Below are 27,378 nucleotides of genomic sequence, written 5' to 3'. Positions count from 1 at the left end.
GCCTTGTTCCTTCTGCTGCTGCATGGAGCAATGAACTACTGACAAACTACTGGAGTGTGCACTACAGCAATTTATCTGTAATGCTAAGAGAGAAAAAGGTTTGGATACCATTCAAAGGATGACCTTTAGTTTGTTTCAGGAGTGGCATGAAAGATTTCCCCTTTTTTTCCGTAGCAGAAAGAGACAAAAATGACTTGTTGTATTGTGATCTGGCAGTCTCTCTTAGATCTGCATGATTGGGCCTCTCATACTGGTAAGAAAATCTTGTTTCTAATCATGATGCAAATTTCATTACATTAAATCATTACTACACATGTTCCAAAATCCACTGGTCTTACTGTTAGTAAAGCTTTGTGCATTTGTCAGCAATGTTAAGTCATGAGGTTATACAAGGGACAACTCTATTGCTGGAAGATGATGTTATGCCTTCATAATATTGAATTTGCATAGAAAAACGTCAGAATTTAGCAAAGATGATTTGGAAGCAATGCCAGAAAAGAGTTATCTTGAAGCGCCTTTGCTCAGAAATTTTCCCTTTTCCTAAACTATTAGAAGTATTAAGCTCTTTTCTTCAGATCGCTTTTTTCCAGTTACACCCTATTTTTATGTTGTGTTCTATCCCAGCATCTTTTAACCAAATTCTTGCCAGTCCTGTAATTTTTAATGGCACTCACAAATGTTTGCTGTTTTCCAGGAAAGATAAGCCCTTGTTCTGAAAAATTCAAGGGCAGATTTTCAAAGGTGCTTAAGGATCCAAGAAAATCTTACAGGATTTCACCTGCTTGGGTGGGTGCCTAGCTGCATCCTTCAGTGATTATGTACCTTTGAAAATACAGTTCTTGTCTAATCTGGATAGAATGGGAAAATGTGCAATAATGTAACTTGGAATGAAAACAGGAGGGTGTCAGAATAAAAAGGAGAGGCAAGTACAATTGTGTCGTTCTTTGGTGTGGGCATGAAGATATCTGTCTTTCTGATTCATGCAAGTGTTGTTTAACTGATTTATTTGTTTGGGTTTTCATGAGAATTATTGTAGTAGTGTTTCTGCTTTCTCTTAGGAAATTTGGAATGATGTGAGAGTGCTCAAAATTTAGCTTTTGGAAGTAATAGCTCAGCGTAAACACTAGCACAGGGAGACAAAAAGCAGACCAGATACAAAGGAGTATTTGACAGCAGCATGAGCAGCAGAAGACTCAAGGAGGGTAAAAAATGAAGTGTCATAAAAACTTTAACTGTAGAGTATTGATTGGAATGGATCCACCAGTGAGTGTACAGGAAGGATGTTAAAATCAGTTAAATATGACCTGCTGAATGAGTGCGGAGATGGCAAGTTTTCTGCTGAGAGCCAGTTTGGTCCTGGGCCCATTTGTGCCATATGGGAAAGAAAACCACAATAAACTGAAATTATCTTCCTCCAGAAGGCATTACACATAACAACTGATGCTATTCACGGCATTCAAGCTTCTAACTACAAATACCTGTGTGCTGGGCTGACCCTGGCTGGCTGCCAGGTGCCCACCCAAGCTGCTCTATCGCTGCCCTCCTCAGCTGGGCAGGGGAGAGAAAACACGATGAAAGGCTCACGGGTCGAGATAAGGACAGGGAGGGCACTCAGCAGTTACCTTCATGGGCAAAACAGACTCAACTTGGGGAAATAAGTTTAAATAATTAACATTCAAAACAGAAAAAAGCACCTTCCCCTCCCACCCACCCCCCTTCTTCTTCACAGCCTTAACTTAATTCCTGATTTTCTCTACCTCTTCCCCCTGAGCGGTGCAGGGTAAGGGGAACGCGGGTCAGTTCATCTCACATTGTTTCTGCTGCTCCTTCCTCCTCAGACTCTTGATCCAGTGTGGCATCCCTCCCACAGGAGACAGCCCTCCATGAACTTCTCTAGTGTGAGTCCTTCCCACATGCTGTTCTTCACTAACTGCTCCAGTGTGGGTCCCTCATGGGACACAAGTCCTGCCAGCAAACCTGCCCCAGCACGGGCTTCCCATGGGGTCACAGCCTCCTTCAGGCATCCCCCTGCTCTGGCGTGGGGTCCTCCGTGGGCTGCAGGTGGGGATCTGCTCCACCATGAACCTCCCTGGCTGAGGGCACAGCTGCCTCACCGTGGGCTTCACCAGGGGCTGCCGGGGAATCTGCTCCGGCACCTGGAGCTGCTCCTGCCTCCTCCTGCGCTGACCTGGGGGGCTGCAGGGCTGCTGCTCTCACAGCCTCGCTCCTCTCTCCAGCTGCAGTTTTGTTGTGCAGGTTTTTCCTCCCCTTCTTAAGTATATTATCCCAGCAGCATTACCACCGTCGCTGATGGGCTCAGCCTTGGCCAGCAGTGGGTCCATCTCAGAGCCAGCTGGCATTGGCTCCACTAGACATGGGGGAAGTTTCTAGCAGCTTCTCACAGAAGCCACTTCTGTAGCCCACCTCCTCCCCCACCCCAAACCTTGCCATGCAAACCAAATACAACAACATTTAAGCTTCCAATATTATTTTGCCTAAGCTGTGTATGAAGCAGTCTCAGCGCTGTAAGGTTAATCTGAATCTCTCTATGTCTTAAATTTAATCAGCTGTATGAGACACCTATATTACTCCATCTGAACAGATCTCAGTGTTGTTCCTAACAGTCTGTCGTATTTTCTGAGTTAGGTCTTTCCATCTCAGGCTTTACCCTACTCCTTAGATCTTTATTTCCATTTCTCCCAATTCCTTTTAGTCCACATTGGGCAGAAACCAATTTACAAGCTCAGGAGGTGCTGGGAGTGAGGTGAAGGATGATCTAAAGGCATGGCACAAACATCGGTGAGTTTGCAACCCTTAGAGAAAACACCCCATGAGCCACTGAGACACTCTGCTGGGTGGCAGTTACTGGTCTTCAATGGGAGATTTTAAGAAAAGTAGCGGATACTTAAAGGGGAAAAACATCTCTGGCTTATGTCCAAAAGCGTCAGAGTGGAGAAGCTAACTGGCTTGTGAGGCACGGAGAGAGGACTCTGTGCCACCATCATTGCCCAGCGTGGCTGCGTTGGCTCCCACAGCTTCGGCAGCAGCAGCGGCTGGAGGAGGAATCCAGCCACTGAGGTGCAAATCAGCACAACAAATGTCCTGCCCTGCTGCAGTATTTCTAGTTCCAGTACTCAGACCAGCACAGAAGAGGGTTTATTCAGGTCAAATCTGGCACACAGTTGATTCTGTCAGGTCTCAGCCATATCTTGCAGCAGCCTAGCCAAAATATGCTTCAAAATATTTTGATATTTTCCTCACATGGGTCACTAGCTGAAGTCCAAAGCTAGCGAGTGTTTTCCTGATTATGTTCCATTTATTTATAGAAAAAGAGTCCAATACAAGAACACATTTCCTCTGCAGAAGGGAAAAAAGAAGTCAAGGCACGTCATGGCACTGCCCCAGGCTGATCTGAAGTCTTGGTTGGGCACAGATCTACCAGGGTTATTTTCCATCCTTAAACTGTGTTTAGCCTCTCTCAACCTCAGCAGTCTCTGAGACATGTAGATTATTTTATGCAGAAGGACAACAGCATGTTGTGAAGTCAAAAGAGGTTGTGAAAACTGTATGTAAAGCTACTCAAGCAGGAGCGCATGTTCTCTGAATAGCAAACTAATGCCGTAGTGTCCGAGCCCCGCTCCTACAGAGAAACACAGACCAACTGAACACAACTGCACACACACACACACACCCCCCCAAGCCTTAGCAAGATTGGAGCCACAGTTTTTACTTAGTATAGGTGTACGCATGAAAATAGTATGTGTGGATGTTATTCCAGTCCTTTAGTATAATGGCGAAATTCCTAAAAATAGGAATGCCTGTACTATTGTTAGCTATGAGAATTAAAATTTTCGGTACAACATTCAATACGTTATTAAATACTATGGAAATGTGGTTGTGCAATTTGTGGAAAGGCTTATCCCATGTTCATCCACCAACATCCTCTGGGAGTCACAGCTCTTGAGGTAAATCTTCAGCACCTGGGAACACACTGTAGGCACGTCGTAGCTGTTCTCAGCTGTCATTTGGAAGACTTTCTGAAGTTCGTGACAGAATAAAGTCCTATTTCTAGTAAGAAAAAAAAAGTTGAATATAAACTCTTTGCTTATGAATTGTAACAATCGGCACGGAGCACAGCTGCTTTTTTCTGCTCCGTAGTCCACCTGCTCGTAAATGCCAGCCCCTTCTTCCTTGAGGGTCCTCAAGGCCACACCTGGCCTGCCTAAAGCCGTAGCTTCATCCACCTCGTAACGCAGCCATCTTCCTGATAGAGCAGGCAGAACCTCTGCATCTTCTACTTTAATTTGCTAAGAGAAACCCTTCCTCAGCCGAAGCACTAAACTATGTAAAATTATTGTAATAATTGCAGGAGTAGCCACTAAGTACTCGGTATTAGCTAAGTCTATGGGGTAACAGACTTGGGTTCAAGTGGGACGGGGAGAGTGGTGTTCTGCCCTGCCGTTTCGGAAGGGCTGGGTTGGGAGGACGGGAAGGACTGTCCTACTCTCGGGTTTACACAGCGGTGTGAGCGCCTAGCTAGAGGCACAGCTCCCTCAGGGCTCGGGAGCTCCTGTGGCGGAGAAGAGACAGCAATGCGGCTACCAGCGTCAACTCCAGCGCTCTGCCGAGGTCTCCTGGTATTTTCCAGGCTCAGCTCTCAATGTTAGAACAGATGGGATCGCAGTTTAAAACTGTAAGGACGTAGGAGTTCGCTTTTCACTGAGAAAAAGAATCTGAATAAGAAATGTCACCAAGTTAACTGCTTTAAACATCCCTGCCCTTTTCCAGGGAGTTTGTGCTGCCCTCCCTGGCTGCCAGTGCTGCCTTTACTCAGTTTCTTTCCAGAACTAGTTTTTCTCACCCTCTGCTGGCTCTTGCTCGTGCCCCCAGACCGCTTCATAAATGTGTATCTTACAGTCAAAAAATACCATTCCTGACTTACCATTCCCTTGCCAGCCCGTGGCTCTAGTTGAAATAATTGGGTGGGTGGGAAGTTATTTTGAAAATCAAGGAAGTAGGTGATTTCCCTGTTTAGGTTTAAGTAAAATTATCGTACCAAGATACGTGAAGCCCTAAGGCAGCAGGGCCTGGCTAGTGTCCTCTGCTGCTGCTGAAAGGAGCTGCCGCTTTCACTCGTTCAGACGGTTTTGATGTGTGATGTACTGGGAGATACAGTGTCCCAGTAGATAGTACTGTATTTATCCATAACTTGATAGCTAACAGATAAAGAGCTGAAAACATATAAACATAAAAAAAATATGAAAACATATAAAAAATTATTTAAGAATTTAGGGTTTGGAGGAGTTTCGGCTTTTTTCAAATTTTCCTCTGCTTCAACACACTTTGCAAAAGCCCTCTTCCAGCATATTTTCAAGAAGTCTTCTAATTAGTCATTCCAGGAAAACAAGCATTTATGATTTGATATTTGTCTATAGGTTCATCTAAGGTGAAAAATCCTGGGAAGTTGCCATCACTCTTCTGAGTTAATTCAACACAAAGTCATCATACCAAAAATTGCTCTAAATGTTAGCTTTAAAATATGCAATTAAGCATTCCTGTGTCACCACCTGCATTAATTGCTTTCTGAAAGACAAAAAGTAGTTCTTATTTATGTATAATATTCCTATAATAATAGTTGTTAGGAGAAATGTGGACATAGAAAACCAGCTGAAAATAAAATTCATTATTTTTATCCCTGTTTTTAATAAAGTCTCAGCTAAAAGGTATTTTTCTATTTCTCATATTCTCACTTATTTTCCAGAGCTCTAGCAGAACTTCTGTGTTCAACATGGTAAGTTAGTCACAGGATTCCTGCTTGACTCACTATCAAGCGTACTTCATTAGCTCTACTTTATTGGCCTCAGAAATTACCATTAAGGGAACTCTCACAAGTCGGGTTCTAACTAAGGATGTTCACTTTCCCTCCTTCCAAACAGTTTATTTCAAAGGTGCCACCCAGATTTCTCATCCAAATTAGTTTTCTTTTTGCCCTCCCTTGTGCTTTCTGCAGTGGGTCCACTCGTCTTATTTCTTCTGATACATCTCGTGCGCGTTGACAGTGCATCGCAGTGCTCCCATTTAAACACTGAATTATTTCAGCAACTAGGAAATTGTTTTCTCTTGCTCCAGTGACATTTCATGGTGCAATAAGGCAGCCTTAAAGTGAGAACGACTGGCTTTAGAGGAACATCCTTCATCATTTAAGCCCTGCTGGCCACGACAATAGCATAAAATATATGCTGGGCCTCATCTTAGTTCCTGGCCCAGATTTTTGTGACAATGCCAGAGCTTGCCGATCTGCTTTTCTCAGTGCATTGCAATCGACAGTTACCTCAGCAACCTCAGTTTGCTTTCCCCAACTCTCTGAGCTGGGCAGGCTCCTGCACAAACCTCACATGGTGCCAAGATGCTGTAACCCCCACCTCGCTCCCACCCTCGGTACTCGTTTCACACACAGGCACAGCTTAATGTAGGATTACAGTCTGATGCCTCGTGCCTCTTCTATTTTTAATTATTTGCAACACCTGGAGAAACTTCTAGATGTCTTGATTCTGCTTTTAGTCTTCATCACCTGTTCACCAGCTCACTCCTCTTTGTCTCTAAAGATCCATCACTCTTTTCAAAAACAGGAACTTTTTTTTTCCTGAAAAAGCCAGATTCTTGGCACATTATTCCAGCATTCCTTTGAACATCCAGTCAGCAAACAGCGCAAACACTCGCCTGCCTTCTCATTGTTTCCTGACCCTGATTTACGAGAGGTCAGTGTGATAGATGTTTAAACTAGCCACAGGCTCAGTTTATGCCAGGCCATTCCATCTGAGTTTTAATGCCATATTAATTGCAATTCCTTTACATTCTATGGCAATTAAAATCGAAAGCAACAGTTGTGTGCCTTCAGCACCTCCCACCCAAATACTGCATATTTTTCGAGGCCAGATTCTACCCCTCTCCTTCTTTGTGGATATCATCTTCCCTTCTATTATTCATGTTTTCAAATCACTGTTGAAAAACGTGGAGTTTATCTAATTGAGTGGACAGCCAAGTGCAGTGACATCCAAGAGCAAAGCGCTACTTTAGATAAGAGTGTTACAAGCTGGCCCTTTGCAGACATTTCTAAGCTGCTTTCACAACATAAATACACGATGTGGGCAAGCACACAGTCTTAGATTTTCTGTTTTGAAAATTGAGAATTCACAGACCTGATTTTAGAGGCGCATATCAGCTCTACTTTCAAGCTATTGAGGAGTGTGCCACAACAAATGAAAACAAGGTACTGTGGGAGCCGTAGCATCAATGCTTCTTCATACCCAGCAGTGGCACTGCACATGGCAGTGTCCTATTTAGCAGCAGCATCTTGAGGGGACACCCTTGTCAGAGCAGCAGCCAGTTGCACTGGGGTCTAGCTACTCCACCCCTTGCCCAGTAGATAAACTGCTAGATCATATTCTGCTTGCTGCACCTTGGCCTCTTCCTAATACCGCCCCCGGTTCCCTCTTTGCATTTCTTTTACGGTCTCCCTTCATCTTTTGTTGTATTTTTAATTCTGCTTTGTCTTAATTTTGCTGGAACTAGCAGCCTTCTGCTGGGCTCCCAGACTCTGAAGGATCTGCTGTACTTCCTTTCTGGTCTCACAGGACTGCTGCTGAAGCTTCTGGCAGAATTCTTTCTTGTAGCTTTTTTTTCCCCCAGACTCTACTGAAATAGCTGTTTGACTTTCCAATAAGAGATGCTACATTACTTCCAGGAGCAGGTGGTTCTCATTTCAGAATTTTCAGACAAGAAACTGAAGCATGTGACATCTTGTGAATCACAGATTCTTGCTTTCTGTCCTGACATTTCTCTTATCTTTTTGAATTGAAGGCTGATCCTTAAAATGGATAACTAAGTGAAATTGCATACCGTGCCACTACAGCCCAGCCAAATAATATCTAGAAAAATGGCTTAGGTGGAGTCATTGCAAAATGAGGAATTAAAAAAGATAACTAAATTTTGGCCTATATAATATTTTTATATTTGTACTATTGCTTTCAAGATGAAATAAAAATTACGTTGCCTGACAACTCTAAGTCAGTGTTTAATCTTACGTCTTATCTATCAGCACACCCCCATATTTATTTTCTTTTTCAAAAAGTTCAACCAGAGATCCTATTTGCCATTTTGCTGCCTTTCTTCACTCCTGACGGAGGCTTGAAGTGCTGGCAACCCCAGCCGGCCACCAAGAGCTTCATGCTGTAGGAAGTCAAACTGAAAATGTACCGTCTTAAACCTTTCAGTCTGTCCAACAAGGAAAAATGCATAAGGAAAAAAAGCAAGAGATGATAGAGAAAATGATTTTTTTAAACATATATTACAAAAGATTGTCTACATCAAGAGAGTATATTGAGTTTAAACGTCTAAAATTAAATACCCGAATGTCTCAAATTTTTAAATGTATCTGTATCTGGTTTGCATGGCAAGGTTTTGGTAGTGGGGGGCTACAGGGGTGGCTTCTGTGAGAAGCTGCTAGAAACTTCCCCCATGTCCAATGGAGCTAATGCCAGCTGGCTCCAAGACAGACCCACTGCTGGCCATGGCCGAGCCCACCAACGCGATGGTGGTAGAGCCTCTGGGATAATGTATTTAAGAAAGAGGGGGAAAAAACCTGCACAACAATTGCACTGGAAGAGAGGAGTGAGGCTGTGAGAGCAGCAGCGCTGCAGCCCCCCAGGTCAGCGCAGGAGGAGGCAGGAGCAGCTCCAGGTGCCGGAGCAGATTCCCCGGCAGCCCCTGGTGAAGCCCACGGTGAGGCAGCTGTGCCCTCAGCCAGGGAGGTTCATGGTGGGGCAGATCCCCACCTGCAGCCCATGGAGGACCCCACGCCAGAGCAGGGGGATGCCTGAAGGAGGCTGTGACCCCATGGGAAGCCTGTGCTGGAGCAGGTTTGCTGGCAGGACTTGTGTCCCATGAGGGACCCACACTGGAGCAGTCTGTTCCTGAGGGACAGCACCCTGTGGAAGGGACCCACACTGGAGCAGTTAGTGAAGAATGGCAGCATGTGGGAGGGACTCACGTTGTAGAAATTTGTGGAGAACTGTCTGCTATGGCAGAGACACCATGCTGGAGCAGGGAAAAGTGCGAGAAGGAAGAAGTGGAAAACGTGTGATGAACTGACAGTAACCCCCATTCTCTGTTCCCCTTCACCACTTGGAGGGAGGAGATAGAGAAATCGGGAGTGAAGCTATTCCTGTGAAGAAGGGAGAAATGGGAGGAAGGTGTTCTTACATTTTGTTTTTTAGTTCTCATTATCCTACTCTGATTTGAATGGTAATTAATTAAACTTATTTCCCCAAGTCGAGTCTGTTTTGCCCGTGATGGTAACTGCTGAGTGATCTCTCTGTCCTTATCTCAACCCACGAGCCTTTCGTTATATTTTCTCTCCCCTGCCCAGCTGAGGAGGGGAGCAACTGAGCAGCTTTGGTGGGCACCTGGCAGCCAGCCAAGTTCATGCCACCACAGTATCTCTGGACTTGGACTTCTGTGGCTAGGGTCTATCTCTCTATTTGGTGTTATTAGAACTGAGCTAGTTGAAAGGCGTTTCTGCTGTCTCCAGACGAGTTCAACCAGTTTCTATCTCTAGTCCGTCACATAACAACAATAACTTTACACTTAGCTCATGAAGATATGCCAGGGAACCTTCTTCTGCACCTCACTGCAGTTGGGATGGGCTGGAAGGCAGTGCAGTGTCCCAGGAACAGCCATGCCTGAGCCCGTAACAACGGGGGGTTGGTCCTACTTTGTATCTGAATGTTCTTTATGTTCTCAGCTGTGTGCTAAGGACAGGAGCCCAGAGCTTGTGCACATGCTATTTGAGCGGCCCTTGATAACGTCAGTGCCACGGACTTGCAGTCATTATCCCTGATAAATTGATGTTCTCTTGCTGCCTCCTCAATGGACTCGCTGTGAAGGAGCAAACGGACTATCTGCAGGTGCAAGGAGCAGTGCTTCCCAAGGATGCCTCAGCCTCTCCCACCTGAAGAAACCTGTCCTTGACTCCAGTTGCCTGACCAGGTGCTCCCTCCTCCTTACTGTGGGTCTGCTGTTAGAGCAGCGCATCTACAATCATCGCTCATACTTTTCTTCTTCAGTTCTGACCTAGATCTTCCCTGATTTGGCTTCTGCCACTGTGCTCCACCTGAGTCGGTGTACTTAGCCCATGGCTTCCATTAAAGTTCAGAACTGGAGGTAAGATGAGTCTTTCATTCTAATTTTAAACCGACACTTTAAAAACATTTTAAACGGTTGCTTGTAAAACTCCAGTATTTTAAAGAAAGGAGTTCTAGGGGAAGGAGAAGGAATAGTGCATCTCTCCCAGCAGCTTCCTTACAGCGAAGGCTGACAAGGAACAGACTGTTCTATTGATGCTGCATTTCAGCCCAAGCTTCTGGAAAGCCCAGTTATCTCTTAAGGGTTCCACAAAAGCCTCTATTGATTTATTTCTAGCTAATACTGCTGCTCCCCTCTCTGATCTGTCTCCTACTTTCAAGAGATTTGCTCAGGTTACTCTTCATGCTTTCATTTGGCTTCCACAATTTTATTTTAGCTTCCACATCTTCGATCTTTCTGACAAGGTGTTAAGGGATCCTCATTCTCTTTTCAGCATTTTCTGCAAATTCAAGAAATAGCTGTACTCCATCACCTTTTCTTCCCTCTTTGTACTTCGCCTCTGAAGGTTCTTACCATAAATACCATTCCAGCATCTTTCTCCATGCTTATGACTCACCAGCCTTTCCACTTCAAATTTGTCATATTCTTTCCAAGCGAAAATTTTGACTTGTCTCTCTGGCACTAATTGCCATGCTACTCTCTGGTATTTCCTAAGTCGAGCTAGTGCAGCACCCACATTGAGATATTTTTGGTAATCTTTTTTATTGCCACTCCACCAAACGCATTTTCTTGTGACTCTTAAGCGTCTGTGTCCTCTTACAAAAACTTGATTTTGGTTTCCCAGATCCATTACTCCCACCTTGTACAACTTTTGTTCCCATAGTTCTGATACAGGTAGGAAAGAGGTGGTAGGTTTGTGTGGAGTCACCAGTCAGCGTATCCTAAAACACATGAGCAGATATCAGCTAGGTTTGGTTTATGGAAGTAGATTAAGTCTTGAAAACATCCTTTATGACTAACTTGTAGTATCCTTTGCTCATAGTTCTTTGTTTTATCTCTGCACTTGAGAAGGTGAATAATACATAACCAAGCCTACTAGATTTTTCTAAAGACAACTGTATCCAACTGAAGGTGTAAACACAAAAGAGAGGGGCTGAGTGTTTAGCACTGACCGATGGGGAATAACTGGGAGTAATGAGATTAAATTGAACAAAGGAAAACCACTGAAGGTTGAACATCAGGAAAATATCCTGGCCGTGTCTATCAGACCATGGACTAATTTCCCATGGGAAGTGGTGGAAACTCCATCTCTTGAGTCATTTACAATTAAACCAGATAAATCACTAAAAAACAGAGGGCTGGGAACAATCCAGTTGGAATTGGAAGGGGATGAACTAGATGGTTTCAAAAGATGGTTTTAGCCTCAGTTTCTCTTATTCTGAAATTAAATAACACGCCTGCTCACTCAGGACTGACAAACCTGCAGCTGCACTGCGTCCTCCTCATTATGGTCAGGTTGAAATGCTAATGTCACTCTAAGTGACCATTTTTCTGTGTTGTGGTAATGTTACGGCTCAAGCCTGCTAGGGTAACCAGAGGAGTCCCCCACGGGCCCTCCTCCTCGCCATATCACAGACCTGGCTGGGACTGTCATAGGGTTTTTCTGCCAAAAACGATGCTTTGTTTTAGACTGGTTTCTCATTATTTCCTCTACCATGTACCCTGTTGGGCTGAGCTCCCCTAGATGGCAGAGCTGAAGCAATATAAAATGCAAAATGCTTTATGCAGCCTTGCTGTAACAGGGACAGCCATAGACAGCCACTAATTTTTTGAGACCTACTTGCTAGAAACAGCTTCTGTTGTCATGGTTCACTGTTTGCTGCATGGGAGAGACAGTCCAACTCCGCGTGCAGTTATGCAGTTAGGATTTGGCCCTAAAAGGGTATTGTTTCCCATAAACGATTCAAGTTTTCAGTTCTCAAAAACAGCAGGCCGAGAAACCGGTTCATTTATGGTTGTGTCTTTCACGAAGCCCCGTGGTCCAGCTACACTGACTTTTCAAAAAAAATCAGTTGTGCAGATGCTTAGTTGGAAAAGCAATGAACTTGATGAGGCAAGTTCAGAGATGCTACAAGTGACCTTCTTGTCCATTTACACTTTTCAAGACTTCTGTTAGACAAAACTACGGGTCAGCCTATTAGCAGTGTTAGTCCACACAGTTTCTCTTTCTGTCCACACACAGATGTTTTTCCAACTAATTGAATTCTACTGCAATGCATTTTTTGAGGGTTGAAGTGCTGAAGAAAGTTGAACCCAAATTGGGTCACATTTTGAGGATTTCTTCTGAAATTACACACATAACTTTCTTTAAGGATCTGATAAAAATTACTTGACTTCTGTAATATCCAGAACTTTCTTCAATTTGTACAGTTTGCAGAAAAGGACAGTAGGTCAGGGGCTTTTTTTGTTGGTGTTTCTTTTTGTTGGTGTTTGTTGTTTCTTTTTCAGCTGAGCAGCTCCACGTGGTGTGTTGCATTTCTCCGCTGGCAAAAGACTGTATTTTTTAAAAAATATTGTTGGATTAGCATGAGATGCCTGAGAGCTCCCCATATTACAGTGAGGAACAAGGTAAACAAACTGATAGTGGCTGTGGTAGATATGTAGAGGTAAAACGGAAATTACTTGGGAAGCAAGAAGATTGATCTGAATTATTTCAAAATTTACCTTTTCTTACATATCTGAGCATGTAAGTGTAGGTAACATAGTCCAAATCAAGAGTCATGAGTAGAGCATAACAAAAAACCAACTAATTTTATCTGTGTTGGCAAGTCATTAGTTCAGAATCAGGCTAACCTTCCTAGCTCTGAATTTGTAGAGCTTTACGGTTTAATCTTGAAGAATTTTCTTCTTATATGATGGTTATTCTGCTTACACCCAGTCTTGTACCGATCATTCCTTGTTACTCCTTCTGTTATACTTCCCATTATTTTAACCTCTTTTTTGCTAAGAGTGTTACCGTTTCTAATTTCTGACTCATCTTTGGTTGTCTACAGCTCATTTCACATTTACCTTACCTATTTTGTCAGCCTTTGCTTCCTCCCTTTGTCTTATCTTTATAATTACCATATATCTTTTTTGGTTTTCCACAGCACAGCTTCACAGTATCAAATACTCATGTTGCAAAATTTCCCCTCGTATAAAGATCAACAATAAGTTAGCTGGAAGTCATCCGTATTTCATTATGTTTGGCACTGAGAAGTGCAGCTTTTAAAGAGCCTCCACCCTACAGCTGCATCTCATCATTGATCCATTTAAATGCACTAATCTAGCCAAAAAGCAAATGTTTCCCATTACAACCTGTCTCTAAGTGACATCTATGTGCTAGTTTAGGAATAGATCTTCATAATAGAACTACTTTGGAGGTAAACCAGGAAAAGATATTCTTCTGGTTCTGTGCTAAACACTTGCATGCTTTTAGCCTGAAATAAGTATGGAGCCATGTGCTTCCATTCAGTTATATAGCGGGTAAAATAAACATTGTGAGCATTGCTCACTGAATACAAATTCTGTAATTATGGGTTACGTGTATGATCAGTTCAGTGACTCGACATTGGCTCCTACATTTGTAGGGATGTCTCCACAGAAAAGGAAAATCACGAAAAACTCTGAAGTTCACAACGAACACAGGGGCAATATCTAAGATGCTACTAATATCCCAAAGGCCCTTGGATCTTTGTCATGGTGATCATACCACTGCAGCTTTGTGAAGGGAGTAATGAGGCCTGATCTGCCCACAGGCTAATACAAGAGTGTGTGAGGTGGCTTTTTGTTTTGTTTGACTTCATCGACATAGTCATACTACTGGAAATCCTGCTAATCAAGATGAAGTGCCTTTAAAAAGAAAAAGTGGGGTTTGCAAGTCCTGTGACACAGAAGCATTTTGATGTCAACCTCACAGAAAGGTGAAAAGGAGGTATCTTGCAATTGAGAAGGAAAATACACAATATATTCAATACCATATTCATTATTTCATACATGCATATGTTGAAATAACGATCAATATCCAGTATGGATTATCTTTCAGTCCTCATGCTGCCTTTGCACTTTTCAGCTGTCGGTGGGATGCGGGACTCTCCCTCAGCACTGCTCCATTCCAACAGCTGTCACAAGAGAGCCAGAGGGTTGTATAACAAGAGAGTGGGTAGCTGTAATTTTGGTACCCAGGAACTCGTGGGAGCCTGTTTCTTGACACCAAAGACAAGTAGATAAATGAGAACGTGGAGGTACACAGGCTTTGGAGCACTTTGCAAGAGCTGCTACCAAGCAATCCACAGGGGCCGTACCCAGCTACTTAGGCGTTCTGGCACTTTTTGAAATACTATAGTTTCTCCTGAAGGCCTTTCTCACTGCCAAATGCTTTTTGCATGTGTTGGATGGGTCCCTGAATCATAGTTTCTGCAGTGCTGATGCTCACAAAACTAAGCCTATTTTTGATCACACTGGCATCTCCTTTCCCAAACTTCTTTTCTAATCCACAACTGCAGCCAACAGCACCTTTGACCCCTGGCATGCCTTCCCATACACTCAACCTTAAGGTAGACATACCATTAAAGCCCTGAGCTGTATTTGCTTTCTGAATTAACATCCCAGCTGTGATAAATGTGGCAGTTCTTGGATAACAGTTATTGTTTCATGCTGTTTGCTGGCAGCATCAGGAGAATAGTGGCAGTGGTCTCAGTTCAAGTCACACACCGAAGGCTGCCTTCATAGCCACAAGGGCTGAAAAATAACCTGCTGTAGGGAGGCTTTGGTTCTCAGTCCCAGTTCCATGCAGTGGACACATCCCCAGCTACTATCTTGTTCAGCAGTGAAAAAGACAAGGATTTAATCACTCCATACTACCAAACAGAGAATATCTGTACCGAAAATCATTCTACCATGCTGACACACAGAACAGATCCCCAGTGAACAAAAAACCCCAACCCTTGTGACAGTGTGTACTGTGTGTGAAAAGACAAGATTTGAATTCAGCTTTAATGCACTTGGCACATAGTATATGATGCTTAACTTTTCAACTCAAGAGAGGTCAATTATATCATGTCTCAATATTTTACTTTTCTCTGGACTTACACACAAGTCTGTTGTGAAACAGACCTAATAATGATTTCTTACGGTAGTGGACACCACTGCTCAATTCTTCATTACTATTAAATGGACCCAATTTCTGTGTCAATAAAAATGACATGTGCTAGGCATATTGTTTCCAGGGTCACAACCATTCCTGGTATATTCTGCAACAGACAGACAGACTGCTAAGTTTTATAACAAGGTAAATGAAACTAAAATGAAAATCAATATTTCCTTTTACAGAAGCTTTTAAAACACAAGTCCTGGTGCCTTGCTCAGAGTAAAAAAATCCTTCCTTACTAAAGGCAAGCCTGCAGCAATACAGATCCTGCAGCACAATCACACTGTTGCTCTCATCCCACAAAATGGCACGTCAATATATAAAGTGATAAGCCAAAGAAATTTGGAAATAACTAATTAACATAATTGAAATGTCTCAGTTAATATACTTGGTTAACAGCAATGCTACCAGGAGAAAATTCCCCCTACACACTTGGATGAAAGCCTTACTGTTAACTCATGTCATATTTATTTCTTAAAATAGAAATAATTAATACTTGTATATGTGCGGTTATATAAAGCCCAATTGCACAGCTGTCCCCTGCTAGTCATCAAAGGGATGCTGTTTTATATACAGGAATAAAGTGTTACTTTTATTGTATTTCTCACAATACGAGGGTGGGCAAAAAGGAAATGGGCTAATAATATGTCATTACAGTTACAGTAGTCTGGGCTCTCCCAGAAGTCAGCAGAGAGAAAGAAGAGCCCTAAGAAGTTGATGCAAGCTGTCTTCAATAGTGGCATGAACATGTCTGCTCAGCTTCTGTATCTCTTCATTGATTATTGAGAGAGCCTAGCTGATTAGCTCAGATCAAATGACTAATTCATAGATGGGTAAAATCAGGTGTCATGAATACTATCCTCAGTGTTTAGTGCACTCGGAGAGCACAAGGCAGGCAGAAAATTTCCCTTGCCTCAGGATGTTAGGGGATTGTGTTATTAGTCTCCCTGTTTGCCCTGAAAGACAGCCCTATTGCAGCCAGATTTGTAAGGATTTGCTTGCACCTGGAGTTTGTGGCAGTGGCCATGCTGGAACACCTTTATCCACAACTAGAGCCCCTCATTCTTGTCTTTACAGCAGCTAAACTGAAGGTGAGTAAGACATTCAGATTTTTGAAAGACCGTACCCAGCATACACTTTGCTAATCCATTAACGTTTTCAATATTTCAGCAGTGCTCCTGCTCTGCATTGGAACCAAAAGCAAGTCTTTTCATTAAAAGCCAGCAGAAGAGAGGGAGTATGAGATCCATTTAATTAAAACATTTCCAGCCAATACGCTAAGGAACGTTTAGATTCTGCATGTATCTTATGCATAGTCAATGGAAATTGCATGAGCAGAGGCTGAAAAGGCTTGGAGGAAGCCAATGTAAAATGAGCAAAGACTAAAATAGTCTAGACTGTAGATTACAAGAATAAGGCTCTGGCATATATCTGAGAAGAACCAAAATATTCAGCTACTAAGTGGACCGGCTGTCTGTTAAAGAGTGGCAGGTGAGCCCTGACACAGTTTAGAGCAGCCTGCCAGCTTGCTCTGCGCTGAATGACACGTCTGACAGTAATAACGTGTTCCAGCAACGTTTCTGCAGAGGATGCTGCAGGGAGCAGTACTGTGGGCAAGCACAATCCCCTCACCCAGAAGTGCCTGTTTCCCTATAGCTGCTGTATCCTCCGGCTGGGTCCATTGTTTCTATACCCTCTTTCAATGCAGAGTAGCAAAGAAGTTGAGGCACTATTTCATTAGTGCATCAGTCTGTGAAATAACTATTTGGCTATATGTGTAGCTAAAGTAGACAGCTGTTTGAGGTAGCTGTCTTCGAGGGACACTAACATGAACCACCCTTTCCCAGTGATTGTCCCAGTGTGTGTCACTCCCTGCCCTCATCTTTGTTCTTGTAAGAGCAATACTGTCATGACCAAGAAGAGGGTAATCCTCCAAGCTGGAGTCAGAAAAAATCTTGCAGGAGGAAAAGCCAAAAGATGACTGCTGCAGTGTCTCCACTCCCCTTAGCTAAAGCAGTTCGCTGACTATTGGAAGGGGACTTGAGCTCTGCACAGCTGTTATTTACCTCTGTTTTGAAATGCAGAAAGTTGCAGTAATCTGTTTATTTTTCTTTAACTCTTTTGTGCTTCAGAAGTATCACACAGTTCAAAAAGCGGTATGACTAAATTTTAAGAAAATCATTGTGCTGGCAATGTTTTAACAACTGTTTCTTTGTAAAAGAAAAGCAATAAATAAGGGAAAGAAGATTAAATAAACATAGAAGCTATCAATGGCAGGAAAAATATCTAAGCGAATAGAGAAGTTTGACAGATGGTGACGGGTGAAAATCTTTGCTTTTTCTCTGGCTTTCATCAAGATTTCTCTGAAACTTAAGGATGCCTCCAAAAGAGGAGCTTGACACATCACAAATGGAATGGAACCTGTTGCTCCTACAGCTGGTCCTACAGGTCTGGGAATAAGAAAAGCAAACAGGAGCATGGCATATCAAGGAGAAGGGGCTTCCCTTTAGATTTCTTTTCTGTACTAATCAGATCCAGTTATTAAGGCTAATTACCTTTATAGAAGCTGATTAATACTTGTGGCCCTCACCTCAGGCAGTTGTATAGTCCCCACCTGATTAAAAGGGAAGACCACTCTCACTGTATCAAAAAGATTAAGTCCTGTCCTTAGACTTTGAGGAAAATGCTTTGCACTACTGTGCTCAGAGTTTGTTTTGTATTTTGCTTAGGGCTTAAGGACTGCCTTGAGAATTAAATAAACTTGGACTCTTTCCCCTTGCCTCCCTTGTAATGCTTTGGTCTAATCCTGCAAATGACCTTTGTGTGGACATATTTTGCATCCACATGGAGCCATTTGGAGTCTAGTGCATGTGAAACAGCACAATACTGCAGCGAAGAGTTCAAGTGTATCTAATGAGTTAAAATATTTGGCTGCTGCTTTCTTCTGGGAAAGCAGTTCTGAAATGAACATCTGAGGGTGTCTCAGCAGAAGACTGGGCCGAAAATATTCTGTAAACGTGGCTTTGTTCCTTAGCTCATACTTTCATTTTGACTTCTCCCAGCATTATGTTATTGCTAATGAGATTTCTGGATTGATTTTTGTCTAGATTTGCAACTTTAAGTCCATTGCCAAACAGGGACAAACTGGTGGAGGGTGCTAACAATTAATTTAATCACACTAGAAACATGTTATATTCAATGCTTTCTTTAGCCAGTTCAAAAGCATGTTTCTTCTGTATATACTACAGTTTGCATAGGCAGTCAACATAGCATGTTTACAGAAAATTAATGAGCATTTCTGTTCATTAGTTGCAATAATTTACGTGGCTGGGTTTCTGTGTTTGGTGGTGTGTTTTTCTGTATAGGCAGATGAGCTACTTGGAACCTGAACTTAAACCTAGGTGTCCCCAGTTCCTACAGTTGTCTCTGTTTGTCCGTAGAATTAGAGCAGAATCACTCTCCTGACATTTGGCATTTGACATCTTTCAAAGGGTTTGTAAAACAATGAAAGAGAATGAATCCAATATTTTCTTCTCCTTGAAAGCAGCATCCATAGACAACCCTTTCTCTGGAAGTAGGATGCAGCTTGCTGGGGAATTTAAAATACTTCTAGAAACATGCGATGACAGTTTAGCTCCATTAAAATACCAAACATATTCCTAATAGATCCTCTTCTGGAAAATTCATACCATACAGACATAAATACAATCTAGTTTGCCTCACAGATTTTTTTTTTTGGGGGGGGGGTGTGTGTGTCATGCTTTCCTGGATACTCTCTCCCCATTTTTTGTCTCACTTTAAAGTCAGAGCAGGAGGATGAATGGTGGGAAAGCCGGGGTGGGGGTGGGGCAGAGAAAAAACCAACAGTGTTAAACAGTATTAATATCACTTTCAGAGCCTAGTCCCCATAAATAGTAATCAGCTTACAGGTTTAGAGACCTTCTGGCCTTTAGATGGCTCCTGCTGTCCCAGAGAGCATCTCTTGTGTCTCTCCAGTGAAAAGAGCGCTGAGCAGTGGTCGGTTGGCGTTAAGTAGCAGCATATGGAATCAGGTTTATAAGCCAGTTAGAGCTGAGTACCTGCTTTTTACAGGCTATCTGGTAGTGATGTTCTGATGAGCTCAAAGTGAAGTAAAAGCTCTTTGGACAGACTAGGCAAAACACAAAAGCAGGAACTGATACCTTCCTTATGGATGGAGCACATCATTGTTGGAATGAAGGAGGGTTCTGATGAAATCAATATATTTGTGTGATATAAACGCATCATTCTTACTCCTGAGCTTTTCTCAGTGCCTGAAAGCTATCTTGATCCAGCTCCAGCTATAGAGGAAGATCCGTTAAATGGTAGAACTCAGAAGAAAGCTGTCACACTTCATCCATCTAGAGAGAAGCTGATAGTCACAAGAAACACAAAATTGGTAGCCTGAATTTTGGAGACGGCTGTTAGCACTTCTGTGCTACTAAAACAAGGTTTCACTAATCAGTAGATCAAGCTACTGATTATGCGATAAAGCAAGGAGAGAGTGATAACACTGTTGTCAATTCATCACCAGCTCCTTCCACCTAAATTGTCAGTTCAGTAGTTAAACTAAACATTTTACAAATAGGGCTGACTTATCACCTCCCAGCCGATGGTACAGAACCAAACAGAGCTGTTATTTCAGTCGAGGAGCTAAGGTAACCCAAATTGTCATTTCACTTTTCTCTGCCATTCCAGCACTTAAACCTTTTCTGTCATGGACAATTTTAAATAGATTGGATTATTTATTGTATTGAACTCTTTTAAACTGTGTGTGTGGGAGGGGAGGGTTTCTGAGGGAAAATGCTGCACATCTTACAGTCCCTGATGTCTTTCTAAAACAAGTTAACATTGTTTGACCTAAAGTGAATAAACCCTCAGCAGAACTGAGGCTGATGACTTTATCTGTTAGACTCTGGCTCCTCTAATTTAAAACAAATGAAAGAATGCAGATAGTTTAAGTGAATGCAGAAGAGATGGGAGTGATACTTTTTTCCCCCTAGACCTTTACAAAACTAGGAAATCTTGCTGTAAACAGGCATGGCATTTTTAGAAACAAGTTTTTATTCCACAGCGACAGTTTCCAACAGCAAAACATGAAAAATGAGTTTTGTTTTGCTTATAGTTTCAGAGTGTTTCAGTAGATTTTCATTGCTAGAAACCCAAGTTAAAAGTAATGTGAGTTCTGCTGGGCTCCTCCTAGCCATAATCTTGCCTGTTCAAATTTTACACTGCAACTCGTTCCCCTGGGCTCACTGAATTAAAATTGTTTTTGTCTCTGGCTGGATGACGGTAAATTCCTGCAGGCTTGAACACTTTCCTATTTCTTTAGAGTACCAAGTTTGCTGTTGGAGCTGAAATATTAATGCCCCAAACCCACCAAAATGTGTCAAACCCCAAACTCAGAATAGCAGGGATCGTTGGTGTGAACAACTGAGGCTTATTGCTGAAAAAGTCGTGCGTCAGCCTGCCTTGGTGCACATTAGTAGCCTCACACAAATACCTTCGGGTCTAGTTCAGGGAGGCTATGCGCAGGAACACACGGGAGCGTTAATAAGTATCAAGTTAGGCTGTGAATTCACAAAACATCAGAAACTTTTCACCATCTCTGTTTTGGACACATTTCTCATGGAAGAATAACCTACCTCACTACTTGGTCATCCTTGCTCTGAAGGGAAACTAGCCTGAGCTCATTTCATGAGCCTCTTACCCAAACACAGCTTCCTCTCTTGACGATGGATCGGTGATGCTGTCCAGGAGGAACAGTTGTCTTGCTGTACACTCCAGGTGGGCTTCTCTTTGTGCCTTGGACACTGTCACCCTGACTGCAATGAGGAGCAGCATCCTGACACAGCTCTCCGTTCACACCTCAGCTTTGTTATCTGAGAAGACTACACTGAGTGGAAGACACATCAGCTGAGACATTGGTTTTCATTGTGTAGCTAGCTGGTTCCCAGAATAGACAATTGCCAGAAGCCGGATAGCAACTTTCTCCCTAAAATCCAGCAGGATAAGGACTAGATGCCCAGACCTCCACCCAAGCTATAATGTTACTCTCTGTTGCACTGCTGGTTCCCTCAAACCTCAAAGTATTTTGAGAGTATGCAGTTCATTGCCTCCTCTTCCAAACTCTGAGTTTTAGTCTGTAAACAAACATTCTCCTCTGTCATTATGGTCATGTCACACTGTCTCTTTGCAAAGGTGTTGGATGCATATGTACACAAGCACACATACACATGCGTGCATACACGTACACATACACAGAGTTGCTCTGCCTCTAAGGACAACAACAAGGGCCAGGAAACAACAGTAACACACAGCCTGGGTAAAAAAATAATCTCTTTTGGGTAGCACTGAAAGGCAAGACCCAGCTTCCTAACTCAGAGAAAGCCGATCCAAAACCATGATTCAAAAGCCTGGCAAATCACCTCTCCCTCCATCTACCACCATCAGGTGGTATGGGAGGAGACAGCCTGACCATTTCTACACATATTTCAGATCAAGACACGAGGGTCACTACCCACCCTGTGGGATGAGTTCTGCCATCTCCTGCTGCTGCTGGAAAGACGCTGAGGTATCCTCAAAGCAGTGAGTGGGGGAGTTGTCCTGGCACAGGACAGGAAAAAAGCCCTGGTAGCTCCTGCATGGAAGAGGCAGTCATCTTCCCATGCACATCTCTAATCAGTCGCCACAGCCTCAGGACATGGGTCCTGAGAACATAGCCAGAAATAGTCCCCACAGTTTCACTGAGCACACCCAGTGGTGACCTTCACCTCACGGTCCTGGACCTGCCACGCATTAATGCAATGTCACACTTGACCTGTCTCATTGCCTCAAGTCATTTACAGCTATGGCAAGACGGAGGATCACAGGGGAAGGCAAGAGGCTACATTGGCCATCAGACTGGTTAGCTAAGTCCTGGACGATATTCTGAGAACATACAAGTCAGCAGTGACACACTTTTGGCCTTGCAGACAATCCCTTTCTCTCCCGCTCATCTGTATTCAGCAAGCCTTGGTGATGCTGACTCTGGTTTGCTTCAGTGCCCAAGCACTCACAGACTTTATTTCCCCTTTGTTCAAACCCAACACTTGCCCACAGGCTTGCCCTGAGCCTGCTTTGCACATGTCATTATTCATGTGCACTGCTGGCAAACAACCTCGTACCTCACATTGGAGCCCCTGCTATACATCTTTTCCATGTCTTCAATACCTTCTTCTTTTAGTAGTATATCCATTTTCTTTTAACTTTATCCACCAAATTTTTCTCCAACTGGTTAATCCTTCCCTGGTTGTCTGAAGTAAATATAGTTCTCTCATGTCTTGTCTCATTTCTTGTGCCTTGACAGTTACCTCTTGTAAGGCCTGTTACTTTCTGTTTGTACCTCTCTGCTCATAGGATTTTTGGATGTCTCTGATCAGTGCTCCTAAGCTGACCACTGTTCCAGCTTATAGATGATGCCTTAACACTCTCAAGATGCACACCCCCCTGCACATCGTAAGCATCTTCCTTGGCTTTTCAGTAGGCAAATGTCTCCCTTCCACCACAACTTTAGATAGGCAGAGAATTTCCCTGAGGGCTAAATCCTGCATAATACCATATATGCTTAAAATGGTGTTACTTCTAGATGTTGCCTAGTACCCTGTAACCGGTGGAAACAACACAACTGAACCTTCAGGATGCCAAAATCCTCCCTTACTATGGACCCAGTAGCAGGCCTGGCTGCAGTTCTCTTTGGCAGTGCTCTGGACACTTGAAAAGCATCAGCATCCTGGGCTAACTGAGGTGGGTGTGATGTCCTGTGAAGATAAGACTGAAATAAAAGAATGGAGACACTTTGGTCAGAGTTCAGTGTAAACATGGGAGCCAAGATGTAAGCATGGCAGCGATGACATTTATTACTGTTGCCAGAGTGTAGGTGATTGGAATGTCTGTAGAATAAAAGGAGAATATTGTGGCAAAGTTACCAAGAAAACAGCCATCACTAGTGATGTCTAGGATGAATAATGTACTAGTGCTGGACAGGAAACAGGTGCCTGTATCATGACTGAAACAAAGGAATCTCAATGCAGAAAACGGTAAAGCAAATACAGTTGCAGACAATGGTCATATTACTGTGCAGCTCTAGTCATGAATTCATGGCTTTTACATGGCTAGGAAGAGACTGTCTACTAGCTGCAGTATCGTGGAAAAATCAATTAATGAAAAATGTGTCATCCACTTCTCGATCTCCCATTCTGGGGAGAATCTAATGGATTGTTCTCACACAGGGCACCTGTCAACATCTTCAGGAGCAGACAAGCTGTTAGACTGATGCCAACCGGTGCTCTGGCCATGTGCTGAAAAGCCTGTCACCAGGGTACTCACAGCAGCACTTGCAAATGCTTTCAGGGAGGTAGTAGCATTCATTACCTCCAAAGCAGAGGAGATGCAGAGGTGTCCATCTTCAGCCTGAACCTCTCAGAGCAGGTCCTGACCACGAGATTTAAGAAGCTGGGGTCTATGGTGGAACGTGTTAGCAGAATGATCTTTACCTCAGTGGCTCCTACAAGTTACAATTTCTGAGATCATCAGTACAAACATCTACTTGCTTAGAGGCATATCTCTTCACACTCACTCTTCCTTTCATCCCCAAACTTAAGCCTGTTAAACTTGGACCTTTTCTTACTTAACTTTTCAGACTTTATTATCTAAAGCATCCAAGATTTACTGCTATCCCCTGCTACTGCCTATCTAATCTACCCTACCCAGGCACTCCACACTAATCTAACCTAATCTAATCTAATATAATCTAAAAAGTCCTGTAAAAAACCTGCTTTCACTTTAGCTTCTGTTTCTCTCCACTTGTGCTCTTCTCTAATCCAGTGGCAGGACATTTGGGACTGGCTACGGCTGAGCCTCTTCACTGCTCATGGCACCTCCGGTCTGACTGGTGGGCTGCAGGTGGTGAGAAAAGAGGTGGCCTTCAAGATGGCAAGGACAACACAACTGCTTGGGAAGTGAGTTGCTTCACAGTAGGCTGGGTGCAGGTTAGATGCCTAAACACATTGCACAGTCGAGAGAGGCATGCCCCTGGGCCCTGCCAGAGGCAGATGTGCAGATGTTAAGGTCCGTGGGGGAAGGAGGCAGGTACCTAAAACATATTTAATGTAATTAATTTCAGTCCTCCAGTCTACCTGGCCAAGTGAATTTTGATGTCCACAATTTAGCCTCTAGAATTTCTATATTCTCAGGACAGCAACACATTCATTCAGCAAATGATAGTTTAAGAAGATAGAGCCCTATAATTGTGCCACCACTGACCCGGCAGAAGAGAATGACAGAGCACACCTCAGCCCCTGGACTGCAGTGCCAGCTTAACTCTGCCTACCTCAGCAATTTAAATTCAGCTGCTAGACTTTGCACTGAAGTGGCTGAGGTGCACTCAAGGATGTCTGCACTAGCTCTCCTGTGGGGACGATAGTCTTCAGCAAGGAGTGATAATAAACAGTAGGATGGTGCTAACACTTTATTCTGCTGCAGCTGTCTGCTAAGTGAGTATGTGTCAACACCTTCAGACTGGAAGGTGAGAAAGTGAAATTACAGTTTTCAGTTACCCTAATTCTGCTTTTGCAACCTCTTTTATTAGGTCACTTTCAAGGGTGGTTAAGGGACTCTGAGGTTTTGCTTGCATGTTACAGTAACGAGCATGTTTCTGGAAAGCTTGACTGCTTGAAGTTTTTCTGTTGTAACTGTGACACCATATTTAGAATGAAAAATTACAGCAGCATAGCCTTATACATGAAAGTCCTAAAAACACCCTAGTGTCTCGAACAAAAACATCTGCCGCAAAAAAATAAAACACTGTGATTAAGAGGAAGAAAATGAAGTACACAGTTTAATAAAGATTTTCTAGTGTAAATCTTCTTTTGATAATTACACAAATATAATCTTCTTAGAGTTAATAATAAGTTCTGTTTCCTCAGCCTAGCTATGAAGTAATTTATGATTCTAGGATCACATTTTCCTCTGTGATATTTTCATCTCCCTGTTACAGTTTGAAAGCTAAAGCTAGAGAAAATGATTGGCAATGTAAGAAAAGTAAAAATGGAAGATTTGTCACCGCACTGATGTAGCTGTGCTGATATAAATAGAGACTTGATAGATAATAAATGATCACTCAGATCCTACTTGTGGTTTAATCTCTCTGAGACGTATTATAAATCTGACAACTTTGTACATGGATATTAGTTATGATGCTAATTTAGATTTGAAGTCAGTACTGTGACTTCTATAGAAAAAGTGATTATTATGAATACACAGAACTGATTTTGTATACATCACGGATTTCTGATGACGTTCTGCAAATTGACATGATGACTACAGTGCACAGAGCAGTATGCAGCTCAGGCACACAGCTACACTTCTTGGTTCTGCTTGGTAACAGTTTCTAAACAGGAAAAGTGCTCCAACTGTTGCCCTTCTCCACCCTTCAAAAACCTGAAGTGATTTTAATTCTGGTCTTTCCAACTTCTTGACAACCATGGACCAGTGCTCAGGGTCTGTAGGGCAAATAAATCTTTAAATGTTGTATGACAGTGAGAAATAGTTAGGGAGCTGGACAGAACCAGCCTCTGGATTGCCAGCTGGACAGCAATATGCTTATTTAAAATATGTATATATAATCTCTGGTCCAGGTCAGGTTCAGCCACAAAGTAGTCTCTGACATAAAAAAATTATGAGGAACTCAAATTCTTCAGAAACTACTACAGGTTTTTAACTGTATACAGGCCTAATGAAATCTGTGGCAGCACGCTGAATGGTAAGTAAGCATCTGAATTAGTGCAACAGGCCCTGAGTTGTAACACCCTTTGAAACTTGGCACATGCGACCTTGGTTGGGCAGAATCAGCATGTGGACCTTGAGACTCTTCCTCCAGCTACTGGATGTAAGCTCTCTCCTCAGTTCTCTGGATGCCAATATTCATACCTGCTGCTGATGGGTAGCCAGGCCAGTCACCCCTTTTCAGAGATCACTTAAGAGTAGCACAGTAAAAAACCCACCACAAGTCAAATCATCATTATTGTTTAGAGACCACAATCAAGAAAAAACCTTTCATTTCACACAAGACCTTTACCATTTCCTACAAATGCTTTGTTGCTCTTTGTTCCCTTTCACGGAGACCTTACTAGTCCAGCCTCTATACTGAAAATCACCGTTCTAGAAAAGGAAAAAAAAAATAAATCACACGCTCCGATAACAATAGATGAAGTATACAAAACGTTTATGTTACCACCCTCACGGACACAAAACCAGGTCCCCCCAGCCCACACGCAAGCAGCTGCAGGACTCCAGCCTTGCCCCATCCCAGAGCCCTCCGAGGCGCGGCCGTGGCCGCTGCCGTGCCGAGGGGTCCCTCACCGAGCCCGGCGCAGGTTGGAGCTGGCAACAGTAGCACGAAATCCAGAGTTAGGGCGGAAAAATTTAGATTACTCATGTGTGACACCCCCCACCCCACCCCGCGAACACCACCACCGAGTCCTCTGGCGGGGAGGGGGAGAAGGCGACGCCGCGGCCCGCCGCCTCAGGGCGCGCTGGCGGGCGGGGGCGGCGGGGTGCGGGCCCGGCGGGGCTCTGCGCTCCTCGGCCGCAGGGCGGGTGCCCGAGAAGGCAGCCGGGAGCCAGTTCCTGCCCTCGCGGTGTCGTCTAAGGAGGTGGGTGGATTTTTGGAGGGAACAGAAACCGCCAGCCTGGAGGCGGGGGATGGGGACGGGCTCCCTACCGGCCCCAGCGGCGGAGGCAGCGGGAGCCGCCAGCACCGGGAACGCCTTGCCGCCGCCGCGGGGCTGAGGGGCCGGAGCCCTGCAGGCCGCCGAGTAAGAGGGGGCCAGCGTCAGGGCCGGCGCGGCACCGCCGCGCGGCGCGAGTCCGGCGGGCCGGGCGCGGTTGCCGCCCCTGCTCCTGGCAGGGCAGGGGCCGCCGTGAGGCGCCGGGGCGGACTCGGGGCCTTCCCGGGGCGGGGTGGTGGTGTAACGGGACGGGGACAAGCG

General features: G+C 43.8%; 1 protein-coding gene across 2 annotated transcripts in view; it reads left to right on the top strand.

Annotated features, from left to right (window-relative positions):
* Window positions 1-26,906: 26,906 nt before the first annotated feature.
* ARHGAP21 (Rho GTPase activating protein 21) overlaps window positions 26,907-27,378 on the top strand; it is a 119,036-nt gene continuing 118,564 nt past the window's right edge. The window contains exon 1 of one of the 2 annotated variants that reach the window (XM_055805115.1): window positions 26,907-27,042. The gene's annotated coding sequence lies outside the window, so the exon portion shown is untranslated. Of the gene's footprint in view, window positions 27,043-27,073; window positions 27,205-27,378 lie in introns of those variants that run through there. The other variant, XM_055805114.1, reaches the window with a different exon arrangement.

The sequence above is a fragment of the Falco peregrinus genome, chromosome 5, assembly GCF_023634155.1.
Source record: "Falco peregrinus isolate bFalPer1 chromosome 5, bFalPer1.pri, whole genome shotgun sequence".
Classification (NCBI taxonomy): Eukaryota; Metazoa; Chordata; class Aves; order Falconiformes; family Falconidae; genus Falco; species Falco peregrinus.
Note: the sequence above shows the minus strand (reverse complement) of the source record. Positions and strands in the feature narration are given on the sequence as shown.